Consider the following 21113-nt stretch of genomic DNA (forward strand, 5'->3'; position numbering starts at 1 on the left):
CTAAGCCATAAGAGGAACTCTGTGTTTCTACTCAGGGAAGGAGCATCCAATCCCTACCATGAAAATAAAAGGTCCCTTCAGTCTGGGACTCAAAACAAACACATACGGAGTGGATCTGAGCCAAAACCACAGCTTAGAGCAGAGCTGCCTAGTCGAGCCCAGTCTAGGTTGGCTGAATTGCAGTCAATCTGCAAATTCATGAGCATGAGAATCAGTGTTTTTTGCCATTGAATGTGTTATGTGTTATTGAATGGTAGTGTGTTATTTGGGAGTAGGATGGAAACAAAAACCCTGAGGGTCACACAAATGAAAATATGTAGTAGGGAGTTGTTATGTGCAATTCTCAAAATTAAGTGAAGATCACAAAGGGAAAATGAATAAGGGCCAAAGACAGAACCTTAGGTAAATATTCACATACTGACCATTTGTCATTTGGACATGCTCAGTTCTGAGTATTGAAGGTATTTCTTTATTCTGTGATATTATGTACTTTAGCATATAAATGAGGGTATGTATTACTATAATAATTCCCTGTATATGCCACCCAATCACTTAGAGCTATAATATGCACATGGATTCTCTGGATTACCTAGAGAAGATAAAATAGCAATCTGTACATTTCTTCCTGAATAAAACACTTTCCCTCCCAGGGTAGGTCTTTCATTTGATTTTGTAGGGAAATGGATCCTAATTCTCTTGGTTTTCCATTCTAGCTTGTTTTCTTGGCGGGGTTCTGCTTCCACAGCAAAACATCTCTTCAGACTTGTAGGTCTATTTCCATCAGAAACCATTCTGTATGTCAGTCTTAGAGACTGATTAGTCAGTTTCTATCCATCTTTCCTCAATAGCCAGTTGAGAAAATTTTATTTTTTTCCTTTATGGCATTGAAAAGTCAGTTGTATTCTTCAAGGGTTAGTTTCCATTTTTATGTTAGTGCTCTCTTTTCCCCTCTCCTGCTTCCCCACTCCCTCTTCTCTCCTTTTCTTCTCCTTAAGCCCTTACCCTCTCACCCCCCAACTCTGCCATTCGCTGCCATTGGTAATGACATTTTCTGATTCCTTCAGGTACTATGAAGAGGATTAACTGTTGTTTTTACTCTTGTGTACCAACTCTACAGGTACATAGATTTTGTTTGTTTGTTGTTATTGTTTGCCAGTAATATAATGTTCCCCTTCCTTTTAAATACCACAGTTCCTGTTAACTGCTACAACCACAGTAGCATCATTGACCACAAAAATGCTTTTATTCTGGTGGGGCCTGGAGCCTCTGCTCCAAGTCTTGATGGAGACAGACACAGAATTATATTTAAACCAACCTCATGAAGTGGGTTGCAGATGCTCTTTCTCCCAGACAACCCTTCAGAGCAACTTCCTGTTCTCATGAGGAACAAACCCGAATGAATTACTTTATGCAGAAAAGACAGAAAAAAGAGAGTGTCATTTCCTCTGCTGAGATTATGACTTGACACTCATTCATTTAAGTCAGACGTTTAATAGAAAGGGGGAAGTTCGGACAGCCAGCTAATTATGGAGAAGATGATGCGTTTAATTTTAGAAACACTGAATTTCAGTATCTATGGAGGTCAACTAGTATTGGGATGCATGGTATTAGTTTGTCTTTTAGCATGCTGAATTTGAGGTCTGGGGGGACTTTTATGTAGAGGTGTCCAGTTGACAGGACTGACACACAGGGGAGACGTCAGGGTCACCGTTACAGATTTGGGTGTTATTCTTGTTTTTAAAGCTCTGAGAGGTGGTAGAGAAACACATGGACTGATAAAAGCAAAGGCTGAGGATTGAGCCTTGGGTTGTACCCAATTTAGCAGAAGGAAGGAGGAAGTAAAACCAATGAAAGAGTAAGATGAGCATGTGTAGTAGGGAAATTGTGGCAATACAGTCTCTTGCCTGCTAAGGCGGATAGAATTCTGCGAGTGTAGGCATAGTTGTGAGTGTCTCTGGCTAATGAGAGACTGGGAGCATGAAAGCTGAGCAAAAGCCATCTGACTTGGTGACCAGGAACCACTGGGGACAATTGAGAAGCTAGTTTCAGTGGACTGGCATGAACTGGAACTGAGTGCCTGTGATTAGGGAGAGATTTAGTAGTGAGTAAATGGGGGAGAGGGAGACAGACAACGTTTCAAAAAATGCAGGGAGGAAATGAAGAAAGAAAAAGAACTCCAGGATTAAAGTCATTGTTACCAAACTCCGGTGAAACGACTTCAGGGCTCTTCGCTGCTCTGGCCCTGGGATGCCTTGGATTTTGTGATATTTATTGGCTAAGTAGGCTCCACACCCAGTGTGGAGCCCAGTGCGGGGCTTGAACTCAAAACCCTGACTGAGATCAAGACCTGAACTGAGATCAAGAGTCGGAGGCTTAACCAACTGAGCCACCCAGGCACCTCTGATATTTATCAGCTTTTAAAAAATGTGCTGTTTGTTATGATTTCTCATTCTAAAGAAGTGTTCACTTTAGTACCGTATTTCATGTTTGTCAGTTTATATTCTTTTTCCTAAAAGATACTACTCATATCGCCTAAGCTTCTGGTCCTCTGGAAGCTTTGGGTCCTTCCCACCTTTGAATCCTTCCCGGCAAGAATCTATGTTCATGTAACAGATTCTTCAGTAAGGGGATTTCTTTTCTCTTGTCTTCTTGGGTCCAAGAACAGTTTTGGTAGAGATGACTTCTAACTTATGTTAGAACATGTTAATATGGTGGTCGTGAGCAAGCACAGCAGTTAAGTTGTCCTGAATGTTGAAAGCATACTTTAGTTTGGTTCCTCTCCATGTTGGCCTTTCTTCTTTTCCTTTAACCTCCTATTAGCACAGACTGGTTGAGCAGGTTAGTTACTAATACTTTGGAAGATATCTTAATGGGTGTGATTGAATGAACCTTTGTCATCTTGAAGTTCTGTATTTGTTGCAAAGAATAGGACTTCAAGGATAAGGGAGGCAGGGCTGGAAGAATCAATTAGTATCTGGGACAAGGCAGGGGAAGTGGCGGCAGAGAGAGAATGGCCATGGGGAGGAGGTGAGTAGCTCTAAGGAAGAATAAGTGAGCCAGCCATCATAGAGGTTTTGTCCAGGTAAGGGGTCTGGAGTGGGGGTGGCTGGATTTTCTGGGATTGGCCAAGGACACGGGCCCAGACTCACAGGACAAGGGAAGAGTTGAAGTTATACGGAAGAATACACAAGAGAGAGACAGAAGTGCAGAAAGTGAGGTGATGTCAGAGGTGAGTGTGGCTGCCTCAGAGACACCTCCAGAGCACCCTGCTCACAGGAAGAGCTTGTTTGATCACTGACTCATTGTGGGCCTGCTCTTCCTGTGCTTTAGTTTCCCCTTCTGTAAGATGAGAAGCACCACAAAGGGCTGTGCGGAGGAAAAGCTAAGAAAAATAGACCCAAAACACTAGTGGTAGATACATTCTCCTATGGTTTCTATGGCAATAATCTTGGGCTGAAGTTTAAAAAAAACATATAAAGTGAATAAAATACTTGTCTACTTGTTAGTAAAGTGCATTTCAGATTGAGATTTTTCTCTTACGAGGGGTTGTCGCTAAAAGAGATAGTTTTCCTCAAGAAAACCCCCAGTCTCAGGGTCTCTACTTTGTCATTGAAATGCAGAAGCTGAATTTGGCACATATATTTTGCTGTAATGAAATAGATGGTAAACAAATATTAGTTCTCTCATGTCAAATAATATCTATTGAGTACCTACCATGTGCCACCATGCCAGCATTGTAATTCTATCTCTGGTGAGACTGCAGATAGAAAGGGTAGATTCAGCCTTAAATAAGTGTAACAAGGGGTACCGCTAATTACAGTCACATGAGACTAAGGCTCTGTGTATTCCACAGGTATGCTCTGACAGATCAGACAAGGAATGGGAACGCAGGGTACAGATGTCAGACAAGTTCCACAAAGGAGCTGACACATGAACTGGGCCATGGAAATGTTCAGTGAGGAGGGGCTCAGGGAGTGAAATGAAGGGCAGGAAGACTTGGGAGGAGGATTTTCCACTTTGGCATTACAAGTCAAGTCAGATTATTAGAATGATAATTTCTTAGAAGCTGACACCATATCTGATTCATCTTTGCATGTCCCAGTGACTTTTCCTAGACCTTTGCCCCCAGTGGAGCCACAACAATTCACTCTCTGGTCTAAAAATGATTCAGTAGCCTTCCATTGATTATGAATAAAATCCAGCGCTTTCTTCTGGACTTTGAAGCCCTGCATGAAATGTGTCAATTTTGAACTGCTCTTTCCTTCTTGCCATGTGACTCTAACACTTGTTTTGTGATTGGCTGTTCTCCCTCTCCAGGTTTCCATGTTTCCTCAGAGGGGTCTTGTTTGACCAGCTTATTTAGGTAGGCTCCTCATCCTCTATCATGATTTTCTTTATTGTTGTATCCTATTACTAAAATATTTATTGAATAAGTTAAATGTTGATTCAAATAACAATAATGATATTAGCAAAAGGTAATATTTGTTGAGTGCTTATTAGATACTGGACATTATGCTTTTTTTTAATTTTTAATTTTTTTGTAACTTTTTTTGCGGCAAGGATACTTTAGATCTATTTTTAGCAAATTCCAAGTATATATTATTAAGTATAGTACCATGTGGTACATTAGATCTCTAGAATTTTCTCATATTGCAACAGAAAGTTTGTATGTATGCTGTATGCTTATTTTATTATAGATATTACCCCATTTAGTCCCCAGAGTAAACTCATGAGGTAAGTAGTATTATTATTTCTATTTTACACAAGAGGAAACTAAAACTTGAGAGGCCAGGAAACACAACTAATGATATAGTGACAGTTTAGAAATCAGGAAGTCTGACCTCAGAGCCTGTGCTCTTAAACATATTTACTTAATACTTTTAAATACTACTTCTTGAAAGTGTATAACTGCACAAAGCATTAGCAAATGATTACCATATATTTATTTCAGAGCAGCCTTGTATTCTGTGAATTTTTGTTATTCAAAAATTGTTTTAAATGTTTATTTATTTATTTTGTTTATTTATTTTTGCACACACACACACACACACGCACACGCAAGAGTGGGGGAGGGGCAGAGAGGGGACAAGATGATCTGAGGCAGGCTGTGTGCTGGCAGGAGGGAGGCTGATGCAGGGCTCAAACCCATGAACCATGAGATCATGAGCTGAGTCAGACGCTTAACTGACTGAGCCACCCAAGTACCCTTGTATTCTGTGAATTTTTAAATGATCAAGGATATTAGTTTAGAATATTTTGCTACAATTTCTATTATCATCCATGGCATCAAATAATATTCTTTGTTCATTAGCAAAAAGAAAAATGAACTGAATTCTCTCCTCTTTACTTCTCACATTTTCCTTGCCCACAATTTATGTGATGCTAATGGGCTTGTATTCAGTGGAGAGTTCCCAAGCAAATGCATCTCAAACATTTCTGTGCATAAGAATTACCTGGGGATCTTATTAAAATGCAGTTTTTGATTCATTAAGCCCTGATAGGGTCGAGAGTCTGCATTTCTAATAAGCTCCCAGGTGAGCTGATGCTGTTAGTTGGGGGTCCATACTTGAGCAGCAGGGTTCTAAGGAATGAGTATAACATCAAATACTTGGGTTTTTTTTTTCTCTCCTCATCAGGGGAAATAAGTTCTGATAATTGGGCATCTGGGTACAGATGTTGGTAAGGACTGAGGATTAGGATACATAATTATACTAGAATTTAATCTCCAGGAGATCAGGGTTCTTTTCTGTCTTCTTCACCAATATGTTCTGAGTTCCTGGCACAGAGAGCTCCATAATTGTTGAAAGAAGAGAATTTGTCCTTGCTTGGGGAGAGTAGATAAGAATTTATAGCCTCATTCTCCCATTCCTTCCCAGTTTTGTGGTTGAATGGAATCTACATACCTTTTCATTTTTTTTAGGAAAGTGAAAATCCCTTCCTATATAGCTACTCACCTGAAGAGAGGCATAGGAGACCTATGTGGGAGAAGGAGAGAGAAAATGGGATCCTAAGACTTGAACTTCTACTTTGATTAGTAGTCAAGTCCCTTTTGGATTTGTCTTTTTTCATTTAAAGCCATGTGCAGAGATGGTTCCCTAATGCTCTGGAATTGAGAGGGTTCCTGAACACATTCATTCATTATGTATGTGAAAGCACCATTCTAGGGACTTGAGATGCGTTGGTGAACACACAAAGAAAACTTCTATCCTCATGGAACTTTTATTGTAGCTAGTGGAGACAAATAATAAATGAATAAGTATATGTGATAAGGAGATAAATGCATAGGTGATAAGGGGAGATATCGATCAGGGTAGACAAAAAGACAAAAGGACAAAGGAAGTGTAGATCAAGGTAGGAGAGTTAGTTATAAGAGTATGAGGTGGAGGGAGGTCATAGTATTAAATAGGGTGGTCAGAGTAAGTCTCATTGAAAAAAATGACATTTGGGTAGAGACTTGGGGAGAGTAAGGGAGATTTTAGGGCTTTGTCTGTTACCAAGCTGAGGTGACAACTGGTGCAAAGGGACCTGAGGTAGCAGAGTTGCTGGCATATTCTCAGGATAGCAAGGAATTCAGTGTCGAAAGTGAACTGAAGAATGAGGAGAATTATAGGAAGTAAGTCCCTCATCTACTCCCCTTTCTTTAAACTGTCCTGGTGATTCAGGATGATGGTGCCTGTTCTTTCGCAGATTTATTTGGAACTGATGGCCAAATAGTTTCCCCTTACAAATATGGGATTCTGATTGGTTGTTCTTGGTAAGGGAGTACAAGGGTAGAGAAGGAATCAATTCATTTAACAGCTTGTAATTTTTTTTTTAGTTTATTTATTTTGGGAGAGAGAGAGAGCGAGTGAGCAAGTGGGACAGGGGCAGAGAGAAAGAGAGAGAGAGAGAGAGAGAGAGAATATCCCAAGCAGGCTCTGCACTGTTAATGCAGTGCCTGATACGGGGCTTGAATTCATGAACCAGGAAATCATGACCTGAGCAGAAGTTGGATGCTTAACTGACTGAACCAGCCAGGTGCCTCAATCATTCAACAGTTTAGAGTAAAGACATGGATTGGTAGTGGGGGGGATGAGGCTTAAGATTAAGTTCTGGTTGACACTGTAACCTTGGCAAAACACCTCACTTTTACCTTTTATTTGTAAAAGGAGATGACTGGATTTGATAATCTCTAAAGATCTTTTCTCATAGTGACATTTACTTCTAAGGGTTACCAAAAGCCCTCTATTAGCACAGTCAGCACTGTGCTAGGTGCTTCAAGCACCTTCAGGAAGTTTGTAGCCAACTTGGTAAGACAGGATCTATATATAAAAGTGAAAGTTTCCATGGGCACCTGGGTGGCTCAGTCGGTTAAGTGTCTGACTTCAGCTCAGGGCATGATCTCACAGCTTGTGAATTCGAGCCCCGCGTTGGACTCGGTGCTGATGCCTCAGAGCCTGTATCCTGCTTCAGCTTCTGTGCCTCCTTCTGTCTCTTCCCCTCCCCAACTTGCTCTCTCTCTCTCTCAAAAATAAATAAACATTAAAAAAATTAAAAAAAGTGGAAGTTCCAGATCAGCCCTGTGAGATGAGGTGGTAAAAACCATTTCTAGAAAAATATCTGGGTCCAGAGCTGGATTCACATCCCTTTAGAGATGGACAAGTGGAGCTGGCAGAGAGACATAGACAAAGGCGAGGAATGGTAACGTTATTGGTGTTCTCACTATAGCTGAGCAGATGTTTCATAGGGGAAAGTTAGGAAACAAGTTAATGGATGGGGCCTGTACATCTTTTTAGTATCTTATTTTAGTCCATAGCTGTGATACCCCCCTCTCAACAAACTATAATTTTGAGTCATTGAGAAGAAACAAAACTAAAAAATTATTCATCCTTTTGGAGGTAGCCACCCTACCTCTTCCCTGCTCTGGGTGGTACTTACAAAGAGGGTACACCCAGAGATGGGCAGAGAGAAAGAGAGTATGAAGCACTGTTTAGATAGACAGGGTCAGACTTCAAGGAGAGTGCTCCTTGGCCCTGTGCCGTGGCTTACGTGTCTTCCCTGTGCAGGGGGAAGGCATTTTTTGTAGTATTCACGTGGATAAGTCCCCTTATTAATTAAGATATCCATAGCATATGCAATATGTACATCTTCTCTCCACTTCTATAACTTTATACCTTGCATCCTAAGGAGAAGGAATACAAGAGGAGCTTGCTGGCTTACCCAGCTCAGAGCCACCCAGACAACTCACAGGTGAAACGCTTGTTTCCTGGGAGAATCTATAGGAACAAGCACGTGTGCATGTGGAGGGCTGCTGAACAAAGGGGCCATGGCACAATGTACTGAATGAAAAATGCAAAGAGAGCGCCTTGGCTGTGCCCTCTTCCTCAGCCGCTTTCCCAATCTACATGACATTCTTTCAGTGATGTGCTTATGCCCTGCATCCTGGCTCCTTCCAAGTACACTTTGTTACCTTCCACGACTTCACTTCAGGAGACTGGCCTGGGCTTGTCTAATGTTAGGGTGAGCCAGTTGTTAAAACCAGTCCTTCAGCTCCTGACCTTTCATTCTCCTAGCTTTACCTGTCTGAGCTCTCATTCCAAGACACCAAAAACCCCTTTCCTTCCAGAAGAAAAGAAAATTGCTTTTGTGTGAGTCCCGTTGTGTGAAAGAAAACGCACTTCCTGGCAGGGTGCTGTGGTCTGATCTGAAGATGGCTTTGGTTGAGGTTTCAAGAATTTTCATAACGAACAAGGGCTATAAGTAGATGAGCCTTAGACCAGAGTTGCTTTTGGTAACTTCTGTTAACTCCTAAACAGACATTTAGGGGGATGGATGATTCATCTCAACATGTCCTGGTGACGTTTTACCATAATTGCAAGAGGCTATACAAAAAGAGGAAAGCAGTGATGATTATTGGAGAAATCAATCATAGTCAGACAGTCTTTCCTGTCTTAAAATGCTGTGGTTATAGCCACTGGACAGAAACAGTTTGTTTTGTTTGTTTTTCATTTGATAGACTTCTTCCATGAGGCCAGCTCCTCCTTATCCAGTCCAAAGGGTGGGGGGAAAGGAAAAAAGAAGAACACAAAACCCAAAACTGCCCTCCCTCCCCACCATGACTACCACGTTAAACATCCAATTATATTCTAAATTTTATATGCCATAAATAAAGGACACTCCCTTTAGATGACTTGGTTAGAGGAGTCTGTAATAATTTAACATGATTATTGGTTGTTTTCAATCTTTTTCTTCTCAAGGAAAACATAACTCAGGTCATTTGCTTGTACCTGTACCTTGTATATAGTGATTAATAGTTATATTAAGTATAGATATAGCAGCAAATATAAATGGAATAGGTTCTCCCTGATTGAGAGTATAGACATGTTATTTAATTGTGCCAGTGAATAAAGTCCTCTATCTGGACCATATTAGGGCCAATGAGGATCACATGTTGAAATGGCCTACAGTGCCCCGTTGGGAGCAGAATAAACAATGATTGCCAAGATGGCGTGACCTTAATGAAGGATTACCTGCATTGACGTGAGGAGCACAGGCAGTGGGATAGAAGCCTTTTTTCAGTTCAGTTTTATTTTTGTGACCTCATCGAAGATCACCTCTAGTAATCTCAACAGTACATTGTGGTCATTTTATGGGCTTCAGGAAAGAGGAGAAAAGTGCAACATTATATGGGTCCCCACACCCAAGTAGGAGTTTAGGGTAGTTCACCCAGCTGGAAAACCACAAGGGTCAGGTGTGTGTGTTGGTCTTAAGCCCTCAGTTGTGTGTATAACTATCTCAAGTATCTAAACTCAGTGTTGTAAATTAGGTCCCAAGATTTCTGAGCCCACTTAAATCTGATCAACGTATTTTTTCTACAGGGAGAGTAAACTTTGCTCTCTCTCATGTACCTCAAAATGAACGTTCCTCAAACTAAACTCATGGTCCTCCTCTCCCTCCCTACCACCAATTCTACTTTCCTTGTCCTGAATTTCAGTAAATGGCATTGTCCTCCACCCCTCTGTGTAGGTCAGAGATCTTTGGGTCCTTTCTGATTTCACTTCTCCTTCACCCCTATATCCAACCCATAGTTAGGTCTACCACTAAAATTCTCTCCATCCTCTCAGATGTCTTCCCATCCTCATCCTTTTTCACCTGTTATTCTGGCCACACTCTTGAACTCCAATAACTCATTTGTCACCCTAATATTGGAATGTTCTTTTAAAATCACATGATTGTGCCACTCATTCCTTTGCTATGGGTTTTCATTGACTTAGTTTAGCCTCAGATTCTTAACACAGCTTACCCCTACTGAACCTCAGTTGAACCTCAGTTACCCCTCCTGAGTTGAACCTCAGTTGAACCTCCTGAACCTCCTGCTTGCTCTGCTCCAGCTTTACCTCATGTTTTTCAGTTCCTCAGATATAGCAGATGACACATAGTCTCCTGCTACCTCCAGGCTGTCCCTTTACCTGGAAACTACCAACCATTCCTCCCTCCTTTTTCCCTCCTCCTCAGCCACACATTTATACACACACATGTTTGGCTTAAATAACCTTCATTCACTACTCAGCTTAAATATCACTTTATTCAGGAAGGTCATCTCGGGTCCCCCAGACTTTATTAGGTCTCCTAGTTATAAGCTCTCATAGTCTCCAATGTTCTCACACTAGAAATTTCTTAATTATTTGTGTTCATGTATTTCATGTGTGTCTTCCCCACTGGGGTTTGCACTCCATAAGGGAGACTTCTTTTTCTTTTCACCACAGTGGACTCAAGTGCCTTGTGTTGTGCTTGGCACATAGGAGACACCCAAAAGACATTTTCTGCTTAATGCTGATTCCCTGTGTCAGGATGGTTTTGCCAGCAAGTAGCAAAATTCCCAGACTCAAATATGCCTTGAAGATAAGGTTTGGAATTCTTTCACTTCTCTGAAAGCTCAGAGGCAGGACAATACTTCTTGGTTAGTATGGATTTAGCAGCCCAGTGGAGTCCTGCAGCCCTGCAGTCCTGCAGGGTCCTCTGCTTTCTACTGTGCTGGCTTCTTGACTCACTTTCCCTGTGTGGTCATCAGATAGCTCCCAGGATCTGCTGCACTGCCCAGCCAGGCTGAGAAGGAAGTGACTACATTCATGGACATGTTACAGGGAATCTAGGTTTAGGGTCTCCAGAACTAAAACAGCCCCAAGCGTGGGCTGTGGCATTCCCCGCCTCCTGGTACCACTAATTCAGCACTTTTAAAGACCCCCAAGATTCCATGAAAACCAGCACTTAGGTGATTTATTCACTTAAGATATTTTAAATAAAATGTTGGCTGTTGATTAATTAACTGGCCTCTGTATACAGAGAGTAAGGAGAGACCAAAGAAAGAGGCAGGCCACTTTTTATTGGGGAGTGGTGAGGAGCCTACAGTGACCTGGGTCCCTCCAGAGGGTCAGCCAGTGGTCATGTCCTCTTAACGACCTCCTCCAACATTGGCCTGCTTCACCTTTTCTGAAATAGCTATGAAGGCATCTTGAATGTTTGGCTGTTCTAGTACCTTTTGAAATACTACCTTATTTTCATTTTGGAATAACATGGAGATGCTTAGGTTCTGAAGCTAAACAAGCAGTCCTCATGTATGTATTCTCCTTTAGGTAATAGGCTTGAAGTATACTGAGTTTTAACTTCATGGTTAATTAAAAAGAGTCTAAATACCCTTCCAGGAGTCTGTTGGAACCAATTGTTAACCTTCAGATCCTTTACTTTAACACAGCATTTAAACTCATATATATGGAGAGAAAGAGAGTAGGGGGGGGAGAGAGTATAGATTTTGAGAGTAAAGAAATCAGGAGTTGACTTTTGGGAGTAAAAGAGTGGCAAGTACTGTGGCCAGGGCTTAATTCATGTTGAGTGAAGAACTCTTGGACAGTTGAAATAAATCAAGGTCCTTGGTTGGCTTCTTTTTTATTATTATTATTATTTATTTTGAGATAGAGCATGCACACACGTGAGATAGAGAGCGAGCGAATGAGCATGTATGGGCATGTGCACTGGAGTGGGGGAGGGGGCGTGTGGAGGATCCCAAGCAGGCTCGAGGCTACCAGCTCGGAGCCCAACATGGGGCTCAATCTCACGAACTGTGAGATCCTGACCTGAGCCCAAATCAAGAGTCACACACCCAACTGACTGAGTCACCCAGGTACCCCTGGTTGGCAGCTCCTGGCCAGAGGCATGACAATGAGGTTCCAGTGTATCTATATTAGAGCTCATTCTCTGTGATATGTCTATTATTTTTCTGCTTATGACTTGATTAGACCCCATCGTGGTTCTTTTTTACCTGTATTTATTTTGTTGCTCTTAAAGCTACTTAGCACTTTAAAGATATTGGGGAAATTTGTGTTTTTTTCAAGTAAAAGTTTGCTCTCCGAGTGGGAGGAGGGGGCGGGGGTCACTGTGGGTATTCCCTCTCCTACTGATTTCTGAGTGAGAAGACACCTACTTTAGCTGACAGGCTGAAAACAAACTAAACAGCTGGAGCTTGTTCTTTTGATCTCTGCGATGTAGTATTTCCCTATCGCGTGTTTGCTGAGCATTGATTTCCACGGCAGATATAAGATGTCTGAGCATGTCAGTCACTCTTTCCCTTTGTTTGTCAACTTTTACTTTTTGTTTAATCAGGCAACCCCATGTGGGTGGAATCTTATTCATTGTTCCAAGTTGTGCATAATCAGACCACTTCAGGGTGTTTGCAGAGTTTTTGGTGCATAAAGAAATCCTGTCTCTGGGGGCTCCTCAGCTGCTGATCTGATGGGTATTTTCCACGTTAGCTTTGCAGGCTGAGCTATCTCCTTTGTGAGGTTGGGAGACAAGGTCTGGGGGAAGACATGAGAAAACTGCTTTTCTTTCTGCTAACCTAAGCATTTGTCTGTAAGATAGCTGCAGAAAGCCTGAGGGCTAATGTGGGCATTAATTTGGAGTTGACCCAGCAGACTGGCTGATTGCGATAACTTCTTCCTTTATCTTTGCTTTGTGTATGTCCTTTCTGAAGTTTCAGTATCAACAGAAGAGGTTTCATTTCTTAAATTTTATTTATTTATGAGAGAGAGAGAGAGACCAAGAGGGAGCTAGTGAGTGAGCAGGGAGGGGCAGAGAGAGAGAGGGAGAGAGAATCCTAAGAAGGCTCCACCCTGTCAGTGCAGGGACTGACTCGGGGCTCCATCCACAAACTGTGAGATCATGACCTGAGCCGAAATGAAGAGTCAGGTGCTTAATTAACTGACTAAGCTCCCCAGGTGCCCAAAGGCTGAATTTCTTAATGAATGAGCTCCATTCAGTAGTCAAGAGTATTTGAGTACTTTCAGGTTGAAGAATGAAAGATTCAGAAAAAGGCAAACTCATTTCATTGAGTAGAGAATGACTCTTCTTTTACACTTGCCACTTATGCCCAAAAGATTGATATGATAGAGTAAAATTACTTTATACACTTGAAAAACTAAATTCAATCTGAAAGGGTTTAATAATGGCTTTTAAGAGAGAATCTGGTTCACTTAGCTCATGTGTTCCTCCAGTTCTATCCCAGAAGCCAAATTGATCTTTAAAACACATAAATTAGATGACACGATTTCCTCATATTAAACGCTTCAATACCTTTCTATTGCTCTGAAGATAAAATCTTAACATGGCCTTTCTGACCTATATTGTCTGACCTCTGCCTTCCCCTTCCAGCCTCATCTCATGCTAGCTTCCCCATCATCTACTATGTTCTTTTTTTTTTTTTTAATTTCAACCTTTTTATTTTTATTTTTTTTCAATATATGAAGTTTATTGTCAAATTGGTTTCCATACAACACCCAGTGCTCATCCCAAAAGGTGCCCTCCTCAATACCCATCACCCACCCTCCCCTCCCTCCCACCCCCCATCAACCCTCAGTTTGTTCTCAGTGTTTAACAGTCTCTTATGCTTTGGCTCTCTCCCACTCTAACCTCTTTTTTTTTTTTTTTCCTTCCCCTCCCCCATGGGTTTCTGTTACATTTCTCAGGATCCACATAAGAGTGAAACCATATGGTATCTGTCTTTCTCTGTATGGCTTATTTCACGTAGCATCACACTCTCCAGTTCCATCCACGTTGCTACAAAGGGCCATATTTCATTCTTTCTCATTGCCATGTAGTATTCCATTGTGCATATAAACCACAATTTCTTTATCCATTCATCAGTTGATGGACATTTAGGCTCTTTCCATAATTTGGCTATTGTTGAGAGTGCTGCTATAAACATTGGGGTACAAGTGCCCCTATGCATCAGTACTCCTGTATCCCTTGGGTAAATTCCTAGCAGTGCTATTGCTGGGTCATAGGGTAGGTCTATTTTTAATTTTCTGAGGAACCTCCACATTGCTTTCCAGAGCGGCTGCACCAATTTGCATTCCCACCAACAGTGCAAGAGGGTTCCCGTTTCTCCACATCCTCTCCAGCATCTATAGTCTCCTGATTTGTTCATTTTGGCCTCTCTGACTGGTGTGAGGTGATATCTGAGTGTGGTTTTGATTTGTATTTCCCTGATAAGGAGCGACGTTGAACATCTTTTCATGTGCCTGTTGGCCATCCGGATGTCTTCTTTAGAGAAGTGTCTATTCATGTTTTCTGCCCATTTCTTCACTGGGTTATTTGTTTTTCGGAGTGGAGTTTGGTGAGCTCTTTATAGATTTTGGATACTAGCCCTTTGTCCGATATGTCATTTGCAAATATCTTTTCCCATTCCGTTGGTTGCCTTTTAGTTTTGTTGGTTGTTTCCTTTGCTGTGCAGAAGCTTTTTATCTTCATAAGGTCCCAGTAATTCATTTTTGCTTTTAATTCCCTTGCCTTTGGGGATGTGTCGAGTAAGAGATTGCTTCGGCTGAGGTCAGAGAGGTCTTTTCCTGCTTTCTCCTCTACGGTTTTGATGGTTTCCTGTCTCACATTCAGGTCCTTTATCCATTTTGAATTTATTTTTGTGAATGGTGTGAGAAAGTGGTCTAGTTTCAACCTTCTGCATGTTGCTGTCCAGTTCTCCCAGCACCATTTGTTAAAGAGACTGTCTTTTTTCCATTGGATGTTCTTTCCTGCTTTGTCAAAGATTAGTTGGCCATACGTTTGTGGGTCTAGTTGTGGGGTTTCTATTCTATTCCATTGGTCTATGTGTCTGTTTTTGTGCCAATACCATGCTGTCTTGATGATTACAGCTTTGTAGTAGAGGCTAAAGTCTGGGATTGTGATGCCTCCTGCTTTGGTCTTCTTCAAAATTACTTTGGCTATTCGGGGCCTTTTGTGGTTCCATATGAATTTTAGGATTGCTTGTTCTAGCTTTGAGAAGAATGCTGGTGCAATTTTGATTGGGATTGCATTGAATGTGTAGATAGCTTTGGGTAGTATTGACATTTTGACAATATTTATTCTTCCAATCCATGAGCAGGGAATGTCTTTCCATTTCTTTATATCTTCTTCAATTACCTTCATAAGCTTTCTATAGTTTTCAGCACACAGATCTTTTACATCTTTGGTTAGATTTATTCCTAGGTATTTTATGCGTCTTGGTGCAATTGTGAATGGGATCAGTTTCTTTATTTGTCTTTCTGTTGCTTTATTGTTAGTGTATAAGAACAACTGATTTCTGTACATTGATTTTGTATCCTGCAACTTTGCTGAATTCATGTGTCAGTTCTAGCAGACTTTTGGTGGAGTCTATCGGATTTTCCATGTATAATATCATGTCATCTGCAAAAAGCGAAAGCTTGACTTCATCTTTGCCAATTTTGATGCCTTTGATTTCCTTTTGTTGTCTGATTGCTGATGCTAGAACTTCCAGCACTATGTTAAACAACAGCGGTGAGAGTGGGCATCCCTGTCGTGTTCCTGATCTCAGGGAAAAAGCTCTCAGTTTTTCCCCGTTGAGGATGATGTTAGCTGTGGGCTTTTCATAAATGGCTTTTATGATGTGTAAGTATGTTCCTTCTATCCCGACTTTCTCAAGGGTTTTTATTAAGAAAGGGTGCTGGATTTTGTCAAAGGCCTTTTCTGCATCGATTGACAGGATCATATGGTTCTTCTCTTTTTTTTTTATTAATGTGATGTATCATGTTGATTGATTTGCGAATGTTGAACCAGCCCTGCATCCCAGGAATGAATCCCACTTGATCATGGTGAATAATTCTTTTTATATGCTGTTGAATTCGATTTGCTAGTATCTTGTTGAGAATTTTTGCATCCATATTCATCAGGGATATTGGACTGTAGTTCTCTTTTTTTACTGGGTCTCTGTCTGGTTTAGGAATCAAAGTAATACTGGCTTCATAGAATGAGTCTGGAAGTTTTCCTTCCCTTTCTATTTCTTGGAATAGGTTGAGAAGGATAGGTATTATCTCTGCTTTAAACATCTGGTAGAACTCCCCTGGGAAGCCATCTGGTCCTGGACTCTTATTTGTTGGGAGATTTTTGATAACCGATTCAATTTCTTCGCTGGTTATGGGTCTGTTCAAGCTTTCTATTTCCTCCTGATTGAGTTTTGGAAGAGTGTGGGTGTTTAGGAATTTGTCCATTTCTTCCAGGTTGTCCAATTTGTTGGCATATAATTTTTCATAGTATTCCCTGATAATTGCTTGTATCTCTGAGGGATTGGTTGTAATAATTCCATTTTCATTCATGATTTTATGTATTTGGGTCATCTCCCTTTTCTTTTTGAGAAGCCTGGCTAGAGGTTTGTCAATTTTATTTTTTCAAAAAACCAACTCTTGGTTTCGTTGATCTGCTCTACCGTTTTTTTAGATTCTATATTGTTTATTTCTGCTCTGATCTTTATTATTTCTCTTCTTCTGCTGGGTTTAGGCTGCCTTTGCTGTTCTGCTTCTATTTCCTTTAGGTGTGCTGTTAGATTTTGTATTTGGGATTTTTCTTGTTTCTTGAGATAGGCCTGGATTGCGATGTATTTTCCTCTCAGGACTGCCTTTGCTGCATCCCAAAGCGTCTGGATTGTTGTATTTTCATTTTCGTTTGTTTCCATATATTTTTTAATTTCTTCTCTAATTGCCTGGTTGACCCACTCATTCTTTAGTAGGGTGTTCTTTAACCTCCATGCTTTTGGAAGTTTTCCAGACTTTTTCCTGTGGTTGATTTCAAGCTTCATAGCATTGTGGTCTGAAAGTATGCATGGTATAATTTCAATTCTTGTAAACTTATGAAGGGCTGTTTTGTGACCCAGTATATGATCTATTTTGGAGAATGTTCCATGTACACTCGAGAAGAAAGTGTATTCTGTTGCTCTGGGATGCAGAGTTCTAAATATATCTGTCAAGTCCATCTGATCCAATGTATCATTCAGGGCCCTTGTTTCTTTATTGACCATGTGTCTAGATGATCTATCCATTTCTGTAAGTGGGGTGTTAAAGTCCCCTGCAATTACCACATTCTTATCAATAAGGTGGCTTATGTTTATGAGTAATTGTTTTATATATTTGGGGGTTCCGGTATTCGGCACATAGACATTTATAATTGTTAGCTCTTCCTGATGGATAGACCCTGTAATTATTATACAATGCCCTTCTTCATCTCTTGTTACAGCCTTTAATTTAAAGTCTAGTTTGTCTGATATAAGTATGGCTACTCCAGCTTTCTTTTGGCTTCCAGTAGCATGATAAATAGTTCTCCATTCCCTCACTCTCAATCTAAAGGTGTCCTCAGATCTAAAATGAGTCTCTTGTAGACAGCAAATAGATGGGTCTTGTTTTTTTATCCATTCTGATACCCTATGTCTTTTGGTTGGTGCATTTAATCCATTTACATTTAGTGTTATTAAAGAAGGATATGGGTTTAGAGTCATTGTGATGTCTGTATGTTTTATGCTTGTAGTGATGTCTCTGGTACTTTGTCTCACAGGATCCCCCTTAGGATCTCTTGTAGGTCTGGTTTAGTGGTGACAAATTCCTTCAGTTTTTGTTTGTTTGGGAAGACCTTTATCTCTCCTTCTATTCTAAATGACAGACTTGCTGGATAAAGGATTCTCGGCTGCATATTTTTTCTGTTTAGCACACTGAAGATATCGTGCCAATCCTTTCTGGCCTGCCAAGTTTCAAAAGAGAGATCAGTCACGAGTCTTATAGGTCTCCCTTTATATGTGAGGGCACGTTTATCCCTTGCTGCTTTCAGAATTTTCTCTTTATCCTTGTATTTTGCCAGTTTCACTATGATATGTCGTGCAGAAGATCGATTCAAGTTACGTCTGAAGGGAGTTCTCTGTGCCTCTTGGATTTCAATGCCTTTTTCCTTCCCCAGTTCAGGGAAGTTCTCAGCTATTATTTCTTCAAGTACCCCTTCAGCACCTTTCCCTCTCTCTTCCTCCTCTGGGATACCAATTATGCGTATATTATTTCTTTTTATGTATGACTTAGTTCTCTAATTTTCCCCTCATACTCCTGGATTTTTTTTATCTCTCTTTTTCTCAGCTTCCTCTTTTTCCATAACTTTATCTTCTAGTTCACCTATTCTCTCCTCTGCCTCTTCAATCTGAGCCGTCGTCGTTTCCATTTTGTTTTGCATTTTGTTTAAAGCGCTTTTCAGGTCCTCGTGACTGTTCCTTAGTCCCTTGATCTCTGTAGCAAGAGATTCTCTGCTGTCCTCTATACTGTTTTCAAGCCCAGCGATTAATTTTATGACTATTATTCTAAATTCACTTTCTGTTATATTATTTAAATCCTTTTTGATCAGTTCATTAGCTGTTGTTATTTCCTGGAGATTCTTCTGAGGGGAATTCTTCCGTTTGGTCATTTTGGATAGTCCCTGGAGTGGTGAGGACCTGCAGGGCACTTCCCCTGTGCTGTGGTGTATAACTGGAGTTGGTGGGCGGGGCCGCAGTCCGACCCGATGTCTGCCCCCAGCCCACCGCTGGGGCCACAGTCAGACTGGTGTGTGCCTTCTCTTCCCCTCTCCTAGGGGCGGGATTCACTGTGGGGTGGCGTGGCCCATCTGGGCTACTTGCACACTGCCGGGCTTGTGGTGCTGGGGATCTGGCGTATTAGCTGGGGTGGGTAGGCAAGGTGCACGGGGGCAGGAGGGGCAGGCTTAGCTCACTTCTCCTTAGGTGATCCACTTCAGGAAGGGCCCTGTGGCAGCGGGAGGGAGTCAGATCTGCTGCCAGAGGTTTGGCTCCGCAGAAGCACAGAGTTGGGTGTTTGCGCGGAGCGAGCAAGTTCCCTGGCAGGAACTGGTTCCCTTTGGGATTTTGGCTGGGGGATGGGCGGGGGAGATGGCGCTGGCGAGCGCCTTTGTTCCCCACCAAACTGAGCTCTGTCGTCCGGGGCTCAGCAGCTCTCCCTCCCTTTGTCCTCCAGCCTTCCTGCTTTCTGAGCAGAGCTGTTAACTTATGACCTCCCAGACGCTAAGTCGAGCTTGCTGTCAGAACACACTCCTTCCGGCTCCTCCGCTTTTGCCAGCCAGACTGGGGGGCTCTGCTTGGCCGGCAGGCTGCCCCTCCGCCCCGGCTCCCTCCCGCCAGTCCGTGGAGTGCGCACCGCCTCGCCGCCCTTCCTACCCTCTTCCATGGGCCTCTCGTCTGCGCTTGGCTCCGGAGACTCTGTTCTGCTAATCCTCTGGCGGTTTTCTGGGTTATTTAGGCAGGTGTAGGTGGAATCTAAGTGATCAGCAGGACGCGGTGAGCCCAGCATCCTCCTATGCCGCCATCTTCCCCAAAGCCCTCACCTACTGTGTTCAAGTCACACTGCCCCTTCAGTTCCTGGAACCACCACACTCTCTTACCTCAGGGTCTTTGCACACACCGTTTGTTCTTCTCAAAATGCTTCTCTTTACTTGTGGGTTCTTTACATGGCTGTTTCTTTTCACCATTTGACTCTTAGGCCATCTTCTCAGAAAGGCCTTCTACAACCACACAATAGGACACCTCCATTATTTTCTATTACTGCACCACAAGTACTGTGATTCACAAGGACTGTGCTTGTTATTTTTTTCTTTTCTCTCTCTCTTTTGAGAATAAGCAGATGATCTAGAAGAAATAATTATAGATTATTTAAAAATTATGGTAGAATTTACATAAAATAAGGAGGAAATACTTGAAATGTTCAGTTTGATGAGTTTTGACAATATGTATGCCCACGTCATCACCACTTATAATGACATATGGAATATTTTCATCATCTGTGAAAGTTCCTTCATGCTCCTCTCTGATTGATTCCTCACCAGAGGTAACCACTTGCTGACATATGTTATCATACATTTAGTTAGCCTGCCCAAGAACAGGCAACATAATGCCTGAGATTCATTCATGTTTTTGTAGATATCAAAAACTTATTCCCTTTTATTGCTGAGTAACAATCCATTGCATGAATACACTAAAAAATTGGTCCTCCATTTTCTTATTGCTGATATTTTCAGTTATTTCCAGTTTTTGGCATTATGGGTAAGGCCATTATGAACATTCTTTTTTCAAACACTTTTTACTATTGAAGTATAGCTGACATACATATAATGAACATTCTTGTACAAGTACAGTAAAACCTTGGTTTGCGAGCATAATTCATCCCAGAAACATGCTTGTAATTCAAAGCACTTTTATATCAAAGCGAATTTCAAGAACCATTGGCAGTCACTTGTGATTATGTGATGTTCAGTGTCACGTACTACTCCTGTTGCAAGACATTGCCTGTTTGTCAAGTTGAAATGTATTAGAAATGTTAGCTTGTCTTGCAGAACACTAGTAGAACAAGTTACTGGCAATCCAAGATTTTACTGTATTTTTATGTACATATGTGTTCATTTCCTATGGACAAGTACCTAGAGATAGGGTTGCTGAGTCAAAGGTTGGATGTATGTTTAACTTTCTGAAAAAAGACCAAAAAGCTGTCCATGTTTGTTTTATTCACTAAAGTAATGCCCGATTTCTATTTCAAGGCCTGACCCATAGTAGTTATTTACTATCTCTTTATTGAATGATTTAATGCTGTTTTTAGTGTTCTGATTTCCTGAGAAGTATCTGTCCATTTCTCAAGGATGGCATTTTTATCGTGAAATTATGATTCTAGTGTAAACTCAAATCATCATTGTGATTAAACAGACTTTGGCAAAGGACAGTGTGTAAGATCAGTTTTGAAATTTCAGCCTCAGCCTCAGCATTT

Source organism: Panthera leo, chromosome F3, assembly GCF_018350215.1.
Source record: "Panthera leo isolate Ple1 chromosome F3, P.leo_Ple1_pat1.1, whole genome shotgun sequence".
NCBI lineage: Eukaryota > Metazoa > Chordata > Mammalia > Carnivora > Felidae > Panthera > Panthera leo.